This window comes from Filicampus tigris, chromosome 8, assembly GCF_054856515.1.
Source record: "Filicampus tigris isolate MCC_2025a chromosome 8, RoL_Ftig_1.0, whole genome shotgun sequence".
Classification (NCBI taxonomy): Eukaryota; Metazoa; Chordata; class Actinopteri; order Syngnathiformes; family Syngnathidae; genus Filicampus; species Filicampus tigris.
In genome coordinates, this window is record NC_141224.1 from 11513638 (window position 1) to 11531501 (window position 17864).

General features: G+C 39.2%; 1 long non-coding RNA gene across 3 annotated transcripts in view; it reads right to left on the reverse strand.

The window, feature by feature from the left end:
* Positions 1-17864, reverse strand: part of LOC147143690 (uncharacterized) — a 141801-nt gene that overhangs the window by 121158 nt on the left and 2779 nt on the right. The window lies entirely within an intron of this gene.

Here is a 17864-nt window from a genome sequence, read left to right on the forward strand (position 1 = left end):
TAACGACCAATCACGGCTCAGCTTCCGAAAACAGGTCAGTCGTGATTGGTCATTACCTGAGCCCCGAGACACTGTGATGTCATTTTCAGTCGACAGAAGTGACAAAATGGCCAAATACAAAAATACGAGTGGATTAACTCTCATTTCACAGATGCAATATTGATCAGAATGCCTTGTTTCAACTAGTGGGCTTATTATCGATTATATATTTGTTTTGGCTCTTCTGAGACACATGGCTGTTCCACCAATCCAACATGACCACTAGCAAAATTTAACTCCATTTCACCAATCAAGGCAGGCAGTCACGTGACTGCACAGACTAAGCAGCCCACACACTGTAGCCATTTTTCGTAAGTGACCAATTTATGTGAAGCAAGGCAAAAACAGCGGCAGAAATAACGGCATAAACAGCTGTGTGTGACTCACAGTCAGAAGAGGCACAACACCACTGACCTCACATTTAATCTGTGTTTCACTTACACTGTAAGGTAGGGTTAGGTGTTAGTTATCATTATAGCCGTTGTCTGGAAGGCTTACCGCCTACAGCTGTAATGATATTGTATCGAAACCTAGACTCAAGACACATTAAGCCACAAATCTGTCATCTTCAAAATGGCAATTCCAACTTCCAGAGTTTGTGCCTCATTCCAGACACAGCTAAATTAGCTCACTGTGCTACTGTTATTTATTTTTTTTAAATCTTATCGTGCATAAAAAAACGTTCTTTAAAATGGGAATATTGTACACTGATTGATTTTATGTATGTGGAAAAATGTCACCCAAAGCCAGCATAACTATAGAGGTGCACGCATGTTTGTTAGTGTGAGACAGAAACAAAGTGCAATCATAGGAGTGCAGGGTGTTGCTTCAACGGGGATGTGCAGTAACATGCTGCCTAATTAAGAGTGTCCTCTCCTTGGTGAGGCGGGTTCCCAAAGCCCCGGCAGCCATGATTAAAAGACAAGCTCTCAAAGGACTCCGCGCTCTTCCAATCCACTCCGGATACTTCCTGGATGGCATCCATACGCAATCAACCATCTCATCTTGACCAGAACGGACGCTCTTTCAACTCTCCTTCTCACTCCGGGTCCTTCTCAAGAGCGTTCACTTTTCTCTCTCGCTTCCTTCATCTGTTTACAGCCTTTCTTCCCCCCTTCTCTCAACTCTACTTCTCCCCCAAACAGCCGTTCTCTTCCCTCCCCTTTCACTTCTCCCACCCTTCGTCTGCCAAGGCTTCACATCAAAGCCACTGATTGGTTTCTGACTGTTCAGCAGGCAGCATTTAATCCCGCTTTGTGTGAAAAGACCAAAAATAATCAGCATGAATATGGAAAAACCTGCTTCGGTGGTAATATCCAGCCCAGTAATATCCATATCAGTCAAACTAACTTGGCTTCATTTGACTTGCATACAAAGGGAAGGCCGCACTTTCCTCCAAAGTCCCCTTGGCTCAGAGTCACATTGTGTGGATAAATACACCAACTTTTGACAAGGTTGTTGATTCAGGGTTGACATTGAGTCATGCTCACAAAGCAACAATTTAATACTTTAATTCTCTTGTTTCCTTGGTACTATCTCCACCTTCTGATGTACAGTCCCTTCACCTTGGCTTGACTGCTCCATACAACATTGCTGCCCAAGGTTGTTTAGCGCTTTAAGAGTTTTCATTAGAAAGTCTAACTCATTACAGCGTTGCCCTTGAGTTCTAACACTAACTCCAGAAAACAATATTCAAACAATGCATTATTAGTCAAAATGTATTTGTGAAGCGGTTTTACCGCAGGTGTATGCAATTTCACTACAATCGGGGGAAACTGATAAGCGGATAATTACGACGATCTTTGAAATAAACAGCACACATGAATGTTTCATTAATGAAACTATATGCAAACAATCTTATGTACGCTAATCATTGTGAAATGGGCTAAATAAACTGGACCAAAACAGACATTTAAGCTCCATATTGCTTTACCTGAGGTGGTACTAGCTGCCTATCGTATGTTGTGCATACATTTGCATCCTCTTGAGTATGTTAAGTATAATCTGTACTGTATGTTACAGTCTTTATTCTAACTAACCTTGATTGCATAAGAAACAACAAATAAGCATTCTATCAATATTGGAAATACTGTATTTGTATTTGATTGTATTGCACAATCGATTTAGGAAATCGTGTGTACAAAAAATCTATATATATTTAGTGCTACCAAGCTGCAGGAGAAGCAAAATGTTAGAAACAACTCTAAGCATGATGCATTTCAGCATGACATTTCATAGCTCATTATTAAAGATCTAACATTTGTTTTATACTAGGGCTCTCGGTCAATGAACATTTTTAATTGTAATTAATCGCATGATTTCCATAGTTAAGCCACCATTAATCAAAAATTTATATCTATCTATCTCTCTCCCTCTCTCTCTCTGTTATAAATTTACAATACAATTTTATTGTGTTTTTCATACGCTTGTTAATTAAATATATGTATTTATATTTACAAAAGTTTTACCTTAAGTACTTTCATAGTAATTCCTTCATTCGAGTTATTTGAAGTTAAAAAATATATATTACTATACAGTTAAAAGGACTGTAAAACATTTAGTCATAAATTAGTGTTGAGGTATTTTTTCTGCCACTAGGCGGTATTAACATGCCATGTTAGACATTCGCGAAAGTACATTTTTCTTTTCAAATCAAAATAAACTTAATTAGAACATGGAACAACTTGTGGACTCCTGTCCATTTTGTTCATTGAAAATTACAACTAGTCCCTAGTCCCCACAAATATATTTATTATTTTTATGCCTTTGCATAAATTGTTTGCCTTTATTTTGTCAAGTTTTACACTGATGCACATTATTAGTGGCGCGGTTTTCCAGCAAACGAGGCAGAAATAAAACCAATGATGTTACACGAGCTATCTTCTGGATTTGCTAACACATACTCAACACATACTGAAAAACTTGACAACTCTATGCTGTAAGTCTTAAGTCAATAAAATAAAAGTCGATATCGAGACTGTACAAAATAAAATAGAACACATAATTAGATATTTCACTTTTATATATGCATTCGGCATAAAATGAATAAGAATAGAATAGAATAAAAAAACACTGCAGCAACGAAATAAATATGACCAGTTCCACCCACTTTTTGCTGAGGTCTGGCAGACCGACACTGTTTCAGTTCGTCAACATTTTCCACATTGTTTCCTGTTGCTCGAGAAATGAATTCAGCATAAGCGCTTTTATGAAGCATATAATAGATGATGCACAGAAAGACGTTAACAGATTGAGCGAGGACAAGGGGGAGGGTGCAAAGATATATTTCCCTCTCAAAGATTGATAAAAGGGAGATATTTCTGTAACTCCGGGCTAATTCTGTGAGTAGCACCAGATCTCGCCAGGGATTTACAAGGCTGGCTTCAAAACAATTAGTTGGAGAATGGGAGCCATTTAAAAGACAAGGAGACAGATCTTAATACAGCTGTGGGCATTTCCCCGCGGAGGACTCATTTTTACAACCTCCTTACTGAAGCTCTCTCCCTTTCTAGCGCTAATACTCCAAGCCAATCTCCTTCGTCTCATTTCACACAGAAGAGCATTTTATGAAAGCTGAAGGAAAGCAAGAGGGGGAGAATAGGACAGAGAAAGAATCAAGGAAGTTTTACAGACAAAAGCATTCGAGAGGGGAGGCGAGTTGGGGTGGGGGCCAGGGGATCACGCTTCAACATTGAGACAAACAACAACACATAAGAGACACAGGACCAAACACACATCCGGGGAGCTGCAAGATATTAAACATCCATCTCTCTTTATGAGGACTGTCTGCCTGCTGCCCTGTGTATACCGAGGACCAATCAGTGAGTCCATGTGTCCACGGGGACCAATCAGTGTTCACAGAAGGACTTACTCAGCATGTCTTAGTATGCAGGTAAACGACACTGCTAAGCCTTCCTGTTCTATGCAGGCACTCAAAGGAGAGGCTGCTCCCACTTATAGGGAACAACCCAGTTCTTGTTAATTAATGTGCTTTGTCAACCCTGAATTTAATCTCGGCCTAATATTACGCTCATTAAGAGGCTTTTCAGAAGAGAAGATCCTGGCATGACACCATTCACATTACACTGTTTCACAAGGACATCATAAGAAGTGGGAACTCATTCACATTCACGCACACCCATATTGTGTACTCAAAAGACTTGGCGCATATGCTGATCCGAAATAAAAGTAACCAACAAATCTACATGTATGTACAGTATGTACACGTCTAAGTCATAGTTTAGGAATGTTCAAAGTAGCTCCGTTTGCAGGTCTTGGTGTTTATAAAATCGTGTTCGGCACTGACCGGAAAGAGAAGACCAATTTTGAGATAGTTAGAAGTATTTTTTACTGAGAGAAACAAAATTGAACCAGAGACGAACGGGCCAAATTTTAAAAATCATCAGCTGAGTCAGACCAGGAAACCATAGCTGTGAAAGAACTTGTTTTTTGGAACAATACTCAAGGTTTCAGTATACACAATGAATCTCCCTCTTTAGTTTTGATACCTTCACACTGTCACCTTCCTAAAAAAAAGTCATTTTTATTTTTCACTTTCAGAAAACACCCCAAAAAATTAACCAAATACCGATTATATTAATATTAATCATTTCGTTTCAGGGGTAGAATTTAATGATCTGTTTAACTAAGAATGGAGCCAATTTTAGCAGAGGTGGCAGGCACAATGAGGAGATGTGTGGGGATTTTTTCCCCCCAAATATAATTTAGGCCTTAGGTTTAAAAGAGTGACAATATTCTTTTTTGTCAAGTTGCTGATGGAAATACAATTTACCAATCGTCCACTATAGAGAAAGAGGCCCTCCGTGTAATTTCATCCACATGAACATATAGTTTTCAATTCATTACGGATGTAGTTAGGACAGATGTGTTGATACGTTTATTGTTAACCATTTTTAATAATACTCATCAGAATACATTTTCAATCAAATACAGCAGAATCTGATGCGCATATGTGACCACCTTAAAAAGAATCGTTCTGCATACTCAAACTAACCTAACATTACACTTGTAATGTATACATTTTATGCAAACTGCAACTGATACCATAAACGACAATGTTAGAAAGCATTAACAGACTGGGCACTTAAAAAATATATTTGGAATGGGATGTCTCTAATCCTTTGCCAGTGCCCTATTGTTTATAATAATTCTGGCTGGGGAGCTTTGCCATATTGGAAGCCTGTGTGGATGAAGCTCAACCAATCGGTGACATCAAGTTTGTCTTTGGACTAAATCAACAACGCCTCTGCTGTTTGCAGCGTAGCGCACTCTAGTTTGACTAAGTTGGTGAGAGATGCAAATCATCAACGAATTCCATACAACGGACCTATTTCTTAGCAATAATTTATTTGATAATTACGCCCCTTGCCAATAAAATAAAATGCATTACTAATGGTGTATAATCCGACAAAATTCTCCCCATAATAGACTGCCCATTATTAATTATACAAACGTATTTTCTCGAAAGGCTGCGATCCGAAGCTCACCGCAGACTCATCAACACACATGACATTTGTAGAGTCCCACGTAAAAGCTTGGATGTCACTTTTGCTATCAGCCTAAAGAAAATTGAAAAGTCTTTAAGCAAAGAGGGCCGCAGTTGTCAACCACTCACAAATGCCCCATTCAAGTCCCTGTATTTGGATTTTAATTCAGAATTTCTGTATTATTTGCATGTTAAGGTGTCTCTTACACTGGGGAGCAATTAAATGATAAAGCGCCGCTGTTACAGGTTTATGTAAATTCCCCTCTGCTTGCGGCTTGTATTGAGAGAAGGCATGGAATTACAGCAAAGCAAATAACTTCAGGTGGTGCATATTATTTTTCGCTTTTAATTATTTTCTTCATTTTAGCGTTTATTTATTCAGGGATGTTCATTGAAGAGCAAGCTCTCCTTTCCATTGACACCCCAATTACAAAGAAATGATTAAAACAATTTTGATGCAAGGTGCAACCATAAAAAAACTATGACAAAACAACTTAACGGGTACATGTACATTAAGAATGTATAGAGTCGATGATAAAATATTTGAAACAATCAAAAGGAATCAAGGCATCCACCTGGATTTGGAACAAAAGACTAATCAATTCGAATGGTGCAAAATACTCACAAGTATTTTGTTCCAATCTCAGTTCTAACATTTAGGATAATGACACCTAAGATATTATAAACGCCCGCTTCATAGTTAGCACTGTTACGCAAGGAGATACTTGAAGCCAAATGTTCAAAATTACTCCCAGTACAACAAAGGATTTCATCAGAGGGGAAAAGTGGAAGGTCTTAGACTGGCCAAATCAATCACTGGAGTTTAACCCAATAGAGAATGCATTTTACCTCCTGGAGAGGAGAAAGAGGGGAAAAGCCCCCAGAAAAAAAAACAAGAATGAAAAGAGGCTGCAATTAAGGCCTGGAAAAGCATTTCAATGTCAGTCAATGGGTTGCAAGTGATGTTGATGCAGTTATTGCAAGTAAGGGTTACGTTACCAATTATTAAATGTCATTCACTTAAAGTTCATTTAATAAGGTCCATTCCAATACCTTGGCTCGCTTGAAAAGTGATTGGCTTCAAACAAAAAGTGTTCTGTCCTGAGTTGTTTAACACATCTAGATGTTAAGTACCGTGAAATAAAAGCTGGAAGTCTGAACTTTTGTCTGATATTCACCTTCTGATCTGAAACCCAAATGTCTTCAGTATACTAGTACAACAAAAACAAAGGAATTGAGCTTGACGTTCCAATACTTTTGGGGGGACTGTCCATTTGTCAGTGTGCCTGTGTTTTCTTATCCCCCCCACTGAAATGAATTTCAGGAGTGTGTATTTGAAGGTGCGTCAACATGTTTAACGAGACTTGGGGTTAGGGCATATAGTCTTTGTCTTGTTGACTACAGGACTTCCATCACTGTTCTCAACTAGGCAGACGAAATACTCCTGGTTCTGCAGTTTCAGGGTTATTTGCAGTATGTTTCGTCTTGCCCACTTCAGGTACTTGAACTAGCATTAGCGGTAGCCACTTGTGCACTTCGGTCAGATGATCGTCATCGGAAAAAGCAATGATACTGTAACACACAGTTGGAGGAGGCTTGCTGAAGAACTGTATCGTCAGTCTTGGTTGTGATTTTTAATCAATAAAAACTTTAATAATAAAAATAATAACATTAATTATATTAACTTTGGGAGCACTATGAGCTCACATAGCTATACTGTACATTATTTGGATAAGACATCCAAACTCTACTGTATTGTTACAGGCTTACTGTCAACTGCTGTTTCTGACCATATTTGCCAGGTTTTCATGCGTTTATTATAAAGTACCACCCTGGGCTAATTCTGAGTGCAACGCTGGACTGAGTATGAGTTTGAGTCAATATTTCCTGAAGAATGTCTTGCTCTCAGTAAATAAACACAATGTTAAGCAGGTATTCCTTTGCATTCATTGCGTGTATTATATGCAGCATGTTTTAGTCACGTTAAACATAACATTTTGCACATTTATAGGAGTGGATAACAGATACTCAGAGGAACAAGAGCAGACCAAGTGTCAGACCGGTGTGCAATATATTGCCCGTGACACAAATGCCAGAATACTTGTGCCACAGGTGGGCACTTCTCTCACACTAGCCCTGCGAAGGCCCTGTGTGCGCTTTCAACCTTCATCTTTCCAGCTCATCAACTCCGATAGGAGGGCTTGGTATTTCGCTTTCAAGTCACCTCTGAAACACAAATGAGAAAGAAGGTGATGCAGCCTGCGACGCGCACTAAAACGGAGAGGCAGCGGTGCTCTCTGACAACTTTAAACTGGCTTAAGATCAATAATGCAACCTGAGCTACAGTAGAGTGATGCAGTGAGCTGACAGCACTGACTGACTTAATTGGTTTAGACTGTCATCACACACTCTGTAGATGTGCACCGGGTGGTCTGTCCCACAGGTTTGTCCTCTTAGCGTGTTCTTCACGATACAGTGCGTGTTGTTAACTTTGGAAGAAAGCGTCTGAGAGACGCTTATGTCTCCCTAAATGAAATGTATTTTCATGCTGTATAGAATCAGTGAGAGTAGTTGTGCTTGTGACTAATATTGATCATGAAAAATCCGTTTCCTTACCTGGCAAATCAATTTTCCCAATTTGCTGGAAATTCTATCAGGGAGCTATTGAATGCCGCTCGCAGCATTGCCAATACATGCTGTAGTGGAGCTTTATACACTGTATTGAAAGAATAATATCCATCAAGAAGTGTATTTGCCCTAGGCTGTACTACTCATATCAATGGTATAAAGAGTGAAAAAGATGCTTTTTCCCTCCCCTTTTAAATCAATGACAGGGCTACAATGAGAGTCAAGGCAGGAATTAAAGTAAAATAAATGTATTTTCCCCACACACTGCTTTCACATGAGAAATGTTGCTTATCGTTGCTGTCCTGTGAAAACATCCATCCATCCATCCATTCTCGATACCGCTTATCCTCACAAGGGTCGCGGGGCGTGCTGGAGCCTATCCCAGCTGTCTTCGGGCAGTAGGCGGGGGACACCCTGAATTGGTTGCCAGCCAATCGCAGGGCACACAGAGACAAACATCCGCACTCACAATCACACCTAGGGCAATTTAGAGAGCCTGTGAAAACATGTATGTCCAATTTTGGATTTTTTTTTTTTTTTTAATTGTCACGTTAATGCAATGTCTGCAACGCGGAAACCCAGTTTACGTAAAAATTAGGTACGTGAAAAAGAAAAAACAGACATCAGTGTTTTTCACACTACAGCGACAATATACAGGGGTCTACAATCCTGTTCCTCGAGGGCCGCTACCCTGCCTGTTTTCCATCTCTCCCTGCTGCAACACACTTGATTAAAATGATCAGCATCGTTATCCAGCTTCTGCAGACCTTGCTCATTATCTGATCACTTGAATCAGGTGTGTCGCAGCAGGGAGAGATGGAAAATAGGCAGGACAGCGGCCCTCAAGGGAGAAGATTGAATACTCCTGCAGTAGAACCTCTAAAGTTGAATACCCCTGCGATTATACAATCTGGTATTTGATCCACAATTTTGTGAAAATACACCTCCAAAGTTGCACAAAAGGTTAAGAGGTCAAAGTATCTGTGAGAGTTCCGTTAAATGAGAAACTAAAGGATTACCATAACTTCACTAGTCAGACTTGTTTTTTGTTGTTGTTGTTGTTGTCTTGTCTTTCATAGCAATGCTTCTACATGGTCAGTCCTGGCTACGGTACATTTATACGGCGGTTAAGAAGAGTCATTAAGCAACTCAACTAACCTTCAGTATTCTCATTCCCTCCAAGAGGACTGGAGCGGAACAATGTCCAGCGCAACATTTGTATTTTCAACTCTTGTTCTGGTTGACATATGTCCGGGATGTTCAGTAACAAATATTCAGGTGACTACTAGGGCCTTTGTGGACGTATGTGCTCTCTTTTCCTGATTTTACTACCGCCATTTGTACAGTTTTCATAGAAAGCATTAGCAGGCAAATGGCGTCAGGCTGCTTAACATTCAGACAGTCAGTAATCCCAATGTCTTAACAACTGTTGACATGCTCTTTAAAATACGTGCATCTGTGTATGTGTGTCTCTAGCCGCGGAGGAAGCTAAGGGAAACTGTTGGCAAAACCACGTCAACACCCAGCAGTCAGGTATTGATTTGTTGCTTCACTATAGCTTTATTTTCCATCTCACCATCATCGGTTTTTATATCACTCATCCTGATTTGTCCACCCAATGGTTTCGTTTTAATACCTGTGCCCAAGAGCTAATGTTTTTGGCTGTGTGAAAACGAAGAAACTGCGATATAATGCCCCAAGGAACAATCCATTAAATTTGGCGAGACGATCCAGAATGTTTTGTTTATTTATTCGGAGGATTTTGCAAAAGCTTCTTAACTGTACAGTATTCTAAAAAAATTGGGTGGGCAGGCCAGGGGCCATGAAATAAAACATTAAACTGTACACATTTGAACAAAAGTGCGGATCCATTCAATTATTTTTGTTCAATTGTTGTAAAAATTGTGGCCATTTTTGCCCATTTTCCTTAAATTCTTGGCAAGAGACTTTAGAGACAAATAAGAATATGCAGATGCATGTAGGAGAATTGATCCAAACATTTGGCCTTGACCAAAAGCTCTCTGAAAAAAAAAAAGAAGAAGCTCCCTCGTTCTTTCACCCCCTGCAGAAAGCTGGATATCCTGCATTGCAACAAATGCGAGCCTAACAGCTACAGTTGTTTCCTCAGGTTGGAGCAACAGAGTGAGAAAAAACAGAGCTCAATACCTCCACCCTCAGGTGATGACATGAACCTGCTCACAGCGTGACAAATAAAATCCAACCTTGAAGTTCAGTACATACATACACAGACATCAGCAGCAAATAGATACACCATTCTGCTCCATAAGCTAGTTTGGTAACCTTGGGAAAAGGAGGAGGGAAGAAGAAGAAACCGTGTATGTGTGTGAAACAGACAGAGGGCAGGGGGTGGAAAGCAAATGAGAAAGTGTGTGTTGTCAGTCTTATTGCAGATTCAGCATCCTGGTTGTCATCTTGTGTCTGTTGAAATGTGGAAATTGACATTTGGGGCAGCAACAAACACAAAGAGACCCATATGCCCAAAAAAAACCCGCAAAACTATAACAAGAGAGAGCCACAATGAAATGCACACACGTTAGCCAAACCATTACCAACTGCATTTATATTATTTGGTCAACACGAGTACACAATAAAGTCCACTATTTGAACTACTGCTACCATAACAGCTGAGAAGAGTCACTCTTCTGACAAACATGGCGGGTTAAATGAGCTGACCTGTTTACTTTATGTAACTTTGGAAAGCAATTAAAATGACTGCTGTGTGTCACTCTGGATCAACATTATTCGGCACCATTGTTTACCTTACTTAGTCTGATTTGACTGTAACACTGCATACACAAATCCCCTTTGGTGCTGGTTTAATTGGCAATTTAAAGTGGATGAAAATAATCAAGAAATTTAATTCCTGCAGATTTGAGGCCGTTAGCCATAAAACCTCTATGATCAAGTACCCCTCATAAAAACAAACAACAAATAATCTCTGGAAGCTTTGCTTTAAGCTGCACCCCCCCCCCCCCTCACACACACACACACACACACGGCAGCATGCACACACACACCCATATATATACATATATATATATTTGAATACCGAAGCTGAAACAAACACGTGCATAACACTCACACATGGGGTGAGGTGTCTGTGCACGTACCTTTTCTGGCAGCAGATCAACAAACAAAAGCTTGTGTGTTCGCATGTGTGTGTGTGTGTGTTGTGTACAAAGTAGAAAGAACAGCTTCTTGGACAAATCCAGACTAAATAATCATCCCGTCCTGGCTGTTCAGATACCAACACTCTGTCCCATGTGGCTTCATTACTGTTGCTGCTAATTAAGCAGCTCCAAATAAACACCATCTTCAGCCTTCATTACCACAAACACAGCAGCATCAACACATGCTTCAACCGGTTAGCTCTGTCCATGCTGGCATGGAGAAATATGCAAATGTATTTTAAATTGTTGAAAATGCAGAAAATACATCTAGAATATAATGCAGATCTAATACGCACAGGAAATGTTATTCACAGTTTTACTTGAATGGATCAGCTAATGTGAACTTGTTGAATATCTTCTAGTGAAGGTGAAATCTTATGTATATTTTGGTAATAGATCACAGCCAAATGCAATTGGTTTATCCATTGTTGTCATTTTAAAGTTGCATTTCTTTTTTTGATAAGACAAATATAGACAAGTTTCTTGCTGAAATACAAAAATAGCAAATTGTCTTCACTTTTAAAAACGTTGAGACATTGCAAACATTTTTGTTACCAATCCCCCAATTTGTATTGTTTTTAATTGATCTATTTTAGAGCTAGTTAGTCATCAATTTGTTGTGTATATGAAATATGAGGCGATCATACATTTAGTTGGGTTCACAGTCATAAAGGCCCTCCAAAGGAACCCATAACTACAACATGGCCCTCGACAAAAATGAATTTGACACCCCTGACTAATGGAAACTGATTCAAAGTGCCAACGCCAACAACCACATATGAGTATGTTATACTGTATATATTTACTATAAAGTGTACAGCAGTCTTATTGTAATCCATCATGGAACAGCATCAACTATAACTATTGCATGATAAACGATGACTCTGAATTTTTGGGGCAGCAATTATTAATTATTAGTTACGTTCACGTATGTGTAAATAATGTGCAATAATAGGCTCTCCACAAGTTTTCCCATGTTCAGTTACACTTTAGTTCTATACTGTTTTTCTATTGTCACACACTTGTGGCATTATTTCTTTACAATGAATCTCACTGAGCTGAAGTCTCACAATTTTTGCAGAAATCTCACATCACAATCCCATGATAGTTTGATCTTGGGATATCTTCCGAGGCATATATTCCACGAAAATACGGTCAATTTTTAAACTGTAGGGATGTTTGAATTTTGAGATTTGACTTCACCATCAATTAATTCCACCATTTTGCTACACGGATGATCAGCATTATCTGCACTACTTGGACTGTGTCAAATATGAATAGTGATGTTGTAGCAGCTGGCAAGAGGGCAGACAACAACAAAGATCTCCTTTAATTAATTGGAGTCTGCAGTTACAGTGTAATTACAAAAGCGCTGAGTTTGACTGAATTGGGCCGAATTACATCAGAATTATGGAAGCAAAACGCTTTGAAGTCTTATAAAGACAACACACACATCCTTTTCAAAATGTGTCTGCCAACATGTGTCTGTGTGTGAAATAATGAGCAGCATATAAAACATAATAGTATGCTGAAATCCCAGAAACTTCAATTTATTCCTCCATTACCACTCCGAGTTCAACACAAAGCCGAGTGGGGAAAAAGCTTTTGATTATGAAGCTGTTAAAAACTGGAGCACAGTGTAAACAACAGGAGCTCGCCAGACTGAACTTGTACATTTTCCTCCATCAAAATGGAATTGATTCTAGATGTGCATACAAAGACATTTGGGCTACAAAATGCTTGGGATGTGCAAACGTTTGAAGACTGCAGTATGGCAGTTTTTGCACGGGGTTTCGCATTCACAAGGCGGGAGGAAGATAATGTCAGAGGAGATTTGATAAAATGCTGCATAACCTTGTGGCTTAAAGGACACAACACCTCGTTTTCTTGTTACTCTTCAAATCTCAATTTTAGCTCATCTTTTCCTTTACATTTTCTCCTTGAGCATCCACTGAGATAAAAACAAAAACTCCTATTTGTGTAGTCATGGTTTGATCTGACTACAGTGTGTGAGATTAAAAAAACAAGTGACATGGCCTGGGCTTCTGAAAAGGTCAAGTCAAATGATATTTGAAATTCTCCTTTTCACAAAGATGAAAAATGACTCAATTCTATGAAATTCAAACCCAGCAGGCATTGTTTTCTGTTACTGGACGTCTGTGCTCGCCACAGTTTGTCCATAATGAACACAAATGTCCAAGCATAAGGGTGTCCACACGTGCATTTCGCACCAGAACACTCACAATTTGAGGATTGACCCTGTGGGCGTGTCATTGGATTTACGGCCGCATATTTTGGACACTCGGATGAGGAGAGGGGTAGAGCTGCCAACCGATCACCACCACAGAGTCTGGGGACTGTGAGATAAGATCTTCAATTCAGGGGTTGAAGTCACCGAGGTCGTTAAAACACTTTTTTTCCCCTTTTTTTTTTTTAACCACACTGCGCACATTTTTTCGTGCATCAGGTTAAATCCTTCCTCAAGAAATGGCTTGAATGAGATGTAAAATGTAAAATTAAATTAGGTTTTATACTGCACATATACACGTCATAGAAGTGTTTGAAAAAAAATCAGTAAAAAGATAACACAAAAAAGTAAAAGAAAAAGCTCACTCACTAGTTGTGCGGCACCCTTTAGGCAGACAAAGACTAGGACGATGGCCATTTTGACATCAGGTTAAAGACGGGCCTACAAATGCAACACAGATGAAAGGCATCGCCATGGATCTCAGTGCAAAGTCATTTACCTCCTACATCCCAAAATTCAGTGAGCGAGTGGTGAAGGACATTTCCCCGGGCCCACTCTTGGCTTAACACGCAGAGTAAAGGCATGGCCATGGAAACACATGCAATCTTGTCCATCTCGCCTCTCTGTCTCTCTCTCTCTGTTTCTCTCTCTCTGTTACCCTCTCTCTCTCGAACTCCCACTTGTGCCCTTTAATATTCTCAAGCAAGTCAAACTATTTCAGGCGGCCTTCAATTCCACTTGCTACTTGAATTGCTTCAAGTCTCCAGAGGATATCACAACATTCCTGGGAGCTTTTCAATATGAGATGATCATCTTTGAGTTCAGCTTCAATATTTTGTCACCTTTTTACTTGAGAATTACACAGAGAGTCAAGCGAGGTAAATGAGGCAAGAGTTTAGAGGGGGAATGCCATGTGACAGGTTTGATTCATACTCAGGCTGACAACATTGTCAACGTTTAGCATGTGGTTGCAGCCAATGTGACACGGACATTTATCGTCAAAATGCACCGTGCATGACAGTAAGAGGTTCACGTTGGCAAAAGTTTTCAGGCACTATGATGACCTTTTTCTCAAATAGGCCCCTGTACATGCCAGGCCTGTCATATGAACTAAGTTTTAAAATGAGCAACAAAAGAATCAATATTTGATGGTAAAAAGTTAACACTTTCCTACTCACTCTTAATCCAGAGTGGTGTCGTAAGGCCTATTTTAGGAGGATATTATATATATACTATATATACTATATATATACACTATATATATATATATATATATATATATATATATATATATATATATATATATATATATATATATATATATATATATACATACACTATATATATACACTATATATATATATATATATATACACACTATATATATATATATATATATATTTTTTTTTTTTTTTTTTGTTATTGTTTTGTTTGTTATATCTGTCCAACAACAATGAAGAGTAGTTTCTCACTAAATTTGCTCACATCCTGCATATCCGAGGGGCAAGGCACCATCCTGTTTGTAAAACCTAGTGATGCCTCTGCCATCTAGCATTTCTCCATGTTCCTCCTTATTTGAGCCCAGTTGCAGGCAGTGCATCTGCCCCTCTCCCTTTCGCTGGGTGAAAGACGGATAGACAGAGTGAGCAGAAGTCCATGGCTGAACTGTAGAAGTGCTGATGTGGCGCCAGGCCCACTAACAGCATGATGACGTCTCTATCTGTCTCCCCGTGATGCACCCTGCCTCACACAGGCTGAAAAAAAAATACAAATTTCCAAGCAATATGCTAGTCAACACTATAAACATAACTGTGTGTATATATATATATATATATATATATATATATATATATATATATATATATATATATAAATCTGTGGTCTCACAAGGGATAATTTAATTTGATTTAATGTCTTCACATTCAAATACACATACATGGTTTTACTTTTTTTTTACACTTGTATGATGGTTAAGAAAGGGTATGGACTTTGGACAAATGTCCTTTCTAGATAATAAATAGATACAAGAATTCATTATTAACAATGGATAATACTGAATTAATGCTTATGTCATCTCAATTGCTCACACACTGATTACTCAGTGTGAAACCTGGGTCTGTTTAACTGAACACAGCGTTAATATACTTGAACAAAGCCATGACCTATTCTGTTGCATGAACGGCAACAGGTGGATGTATTTAACATTCTGCCATCCAATGGAAGAGTACTTAATTATTCTGCCATTCGTTATACATTGCTAGCATAGATATATAGTACTTCTAAGTAATAAATAATAATGGTGGGACGTATTCAGAGAAATTGGACATTGTCCCACAGTATCCTGGATCATCCACGGCACAGTTAATCTGGAAACCCATGAGAGAAAGAACCAATCTAATATTCAAACCACAAGCTGTACACATTCGTCAACATGCGCAATGGATTCCAAAATAGTGCTACACCAAACTTTGCTCTTTATTGAGCATTAGCATTTCAAGATGGAACCACCACAGAAAACTGTAGGTGCTTTACCTCCCCATTTTGTTCCTTTTTCAGTTCATTTAGTCAGCGAAAGGGTCTCAGCTGGCTGCAGCCAAGTAACACCATTCATTAGGCTTTGATTGCTTTTCAAGACAAAAATGCCTGTGCATGTTACAGCATGGATCACATCGTCCTTTATCACATACTGCTTATCTTGAAGCATCTTTATTACTCCATCAAGTCTCCTATATAATCAACATCTGTCTCAGTTGTCCCTCAGACGGACACCAAACCTCCAGCCATCGCTGACTCAAAAACACACACGCTCTTGTTCAGATCCACACCCACACACAAACACGAGTTCATGCAACATCACTCAGGTGACCTGAATGATGTTAGAGTGTGGATTTCTCCTCCGCCCGTGTACAAGTGACTCATCTATCCTTCCACTGCTTCATTACAGCCTGCAAGGGCAAACGCTATCTCCCGCTCCTTCTGCCGCCCCAGCTGGAGGCAGAGAGATGGAGATATACAGTAGGTAGAAAGTGTGATATCGCTCTGTCTTCAGTATCGTCTCCCCCACCTTCATCTTGCTTTTCTCTATATTTATCTCCTGTCTTCACATCTATTGCTTTATACTGTATCTATGTTTTCAATCACGCTCGCTCTCCTCCTCCTTCGACAAACCATGAGTGAGTGTTGGGATGTTTAGGTAGCTAAATGTCAATATTATAACCCTTGAGGCAGAATTGGCTGTAATGCAAATAGCTCTAAACTAAAATGCCGAGGGGATCTGAATACGTCCACACAGTCCCATAAAGTGAGGGGAGTTTTCCAAGAAAGATGTAAGCTATAACCAGATGAGTTTTAATCGGTTAGGGATGACATGAGTATAGCTAACGAAGAGATGAAAGGTGAGAGTATACAATAAGAGTTCAATTTTCTAAAGGCAGAGAGCTAGATTGTGTTCTGCTCAGAGGCACAGCTTTTGGGAGAAAAAAAAAGTCTTTTGAGGCCCTGGGGTAAGGCATAAATAATGGATTGCTAAAACCTCTTATTCTCTCAATTTTATATGGCTAGCTGTTATCAAAAATAACTGGATCTGTGGCGCATTAGCAGACTTGCACGCAACAGAGTGGTTTCTAGGCTGAGGGAGACTTATTTGGGAAAAAGTACAACTACAGACCCAACTTTCTAACTTTTTCTATCGTCGTAATACAATGGCGTCACAAAACTATGCCAACAATAACAATAAAATTGATCTCAGTTACACATAAATTTGAAGGTTAAACCATCTTTGGACCGAGACATCAGACTATCACTTGAGACTTCGGCAAATCTTATGAGACTTCAGTTCAGATGTGAGGACCAAAAGGATTAACTCAGAAAGTGGGATTCGCATTTTCTTTGGCTATTTTCAGAAAGAAGAAAAGTGTGATTAACACCATAGAACTGAGCAAGCTGAGCCTATTCCAACATAGCGATAGAGTAGCCGTTAAAGTGGGATACACATGCAGTATTTGTCCTGGCTGCACAGTACAAAATGGCTGAAATAACAACAATACAAGAACAGAAATGTTCACTACTTAGTCAGCCAGTTCTAATAGGCAGAGTCTAACCTTGCAGGTACATGCAGAACCTCTGCATGTTGATCCTTCATATGTCATAAGCGTTAAGTGTGAGTACATGTTTCATTGCTCAAATATCCAGCATTGCTTGGTTTTAAACTTGTATAACAGATAACTGTCATCCACAAGCGTAGCTCTTTACT